General features: G+C 42.4%; 1 pseudogene; it reads left to right on the top strand.

Annotated features, from left to right (window-relative positions):
- The first annotated feature begins 275 nt into the window (after window positions 1-275).
- Window positions 276-443, top strand: LOC144674504 (U2 spliceosomal RNA; annotated as a pseudogene).
- Window positions 444-1,792: the final 1,349 nt, after the last annotated feature.

Raw genomic sequence — 1,792 nt, 5'->3', positions numbered from 1 at the left:
AGAGACTGGGAACTGTTTAGAGCCCCTCGGGCTGTACAGATCAAAATGAAAGGCTGTTAATGATTGTAATATTGTTTGTACTGATGCACCTGGTGATACATTTTGTAAAAGTTTAACCTGGATTGTACCCTTGTAATGTTGTTTTTGAAATGGTTTTGAATGTGATTGAAGATTTTTTATGAATAAAGTATATTTTTACAAAAAAAAAAAAAAAAAAAAAAAAAAAAAAAAAAAAAAAAAAAAAAAAAAAAAAAAAAAAAAAAAAAAAAAAAAAAAAAAAAAACAAAAAATCTGTTCTTATCAGTTTAATATCTGATACGTCCCTTATCTGGGGACCATATATTAAATTGATTTTTGGAGCAGGGAGATGGAATAGGGGCTTGCTCCGTCCACTCCACGCATCGACCCGGTATTGCAGTATCTCTGGGAACGGTGCACCCTCCCCTTTCCAGGGGATTTTCAATGCTAAAAATAGTTTTCTTACAAACATCTGCTTTCTTTACTTCTCAACATGTACATGTTCCAAAATCCAACTTTCTTTGGAAAAACTCAGCAAGTCTGGCAGCATCGGCGGAGAAGAAATCAGTCAACGTTTCGAGCCCTCATGGCCCTTCAGCAGAACTGAAGCATAGTTTCAACAAGGGAGAAATATAAATTGGTTTAAGGTGGGTGGGGGGGAAGAGACACATTGAGGGTGTGGTGTGAGCAGATAATCAAAAGATGTCAGAGACAAAAGGGTCAAAGAGGTGTTGAAGGTGGTGGTCTTTGTCTGAGAAAAGTGCTAATTAAGAATGCAAGACAGGATATTCAAAGTACAGCTCTAGTGGGGGTGGGGTGGAAAGACTAAAGGTCTTTAGTCATTCTTAATTAGCACTTTTCTCAGACAAAGACCACCACCTTCAACACCTCTTTGACCCTTTTGTCTCTGACATCTTTTGATTATCTGCTCACACTACACCCTCAATGTGTCTCTTCCCCCCCCACCCACCTTAAACCAATTTATATTTCTCCCTTGTTGAAACTATGCTTCAGTTCTGCTGAAGGGCCATGAGGGCTCGAAACGTTGACTGGTTTCTTCTCCGCCGATGCTGCCAGACTTGCTGAGTTTTTCCAGGTAATTCTGTTTTTATTTTGTTTTGGATTTCCAGCATCCGCAGTAGCTTTTAGCTTTTTGTTTTTATCCAACTTTCTTTCTTTCTCTCTCTCTCTCTCTCTCTCTCTCTCTCACTCACTCACCCGCAGCAGCTACACACAAAAAACACGCACGCTCACCCAACACTCACAGACAGCACTCTCATCTCACAAACACTCTACCTCACTTATACAAAAACAGCTTTCACTTGCAAATACACCTCTCAAACACTCTCTCAGCTGCACCTTTCGCCTCACAACATTTTAAACCAGCTCTCTGCTGCCGCTGCCGCTGCTGCTGCTGACACAGCAACAATCAAAACTCACACCTCAAAGCTCACACACTTTACACAGCTACTCCGAAACCTCTACATCCACATTCACACAATCCTTACATTGCACAAGGAGCCCATTCCGCCCGTCGTGCCTGCACCAGCTCTCCCGGTGAACATTTCACCTCGTGCCTTTCTCCTGCCTTCTCCACGTAACCCGGCACATGCTTTCTTTTCAAATAATCATCTCATTCCCTCTTCAATTGAACCTGCCTCCGCCGCGCTATCAGGTGGTGCATTCCAGACCCTGACCGCTCGCTGCTCCTATCGCTTTTGCTTCTTTTGCCAGTTACTTTAAACCTGTGCCCTCTCCTTCTCGATCCTTGCCC

This window comes from Cetorhinus maximus, unplaced genomic scaffold (assembly GCF_964194155.1).
Source record: "Cetorhinus maximus unplaced genomic scaffold, sCetMax3.hap1.1 HAP1_SCAFFOLD_680, whole genome shotgun sequence".
Taxonomy (NCBI): domain Eukaryota; kingdom Metazoa; phylum Chordata; class Chondrichthyes; order Lamniformes; family Cetorhinidae; genus Cetorhinus; species Cetorhinus maximus.
Note: the sequence above shows the minus strand (reverse complement) of the source record. Positions and strands in the feature narration are given on the sequence as shown.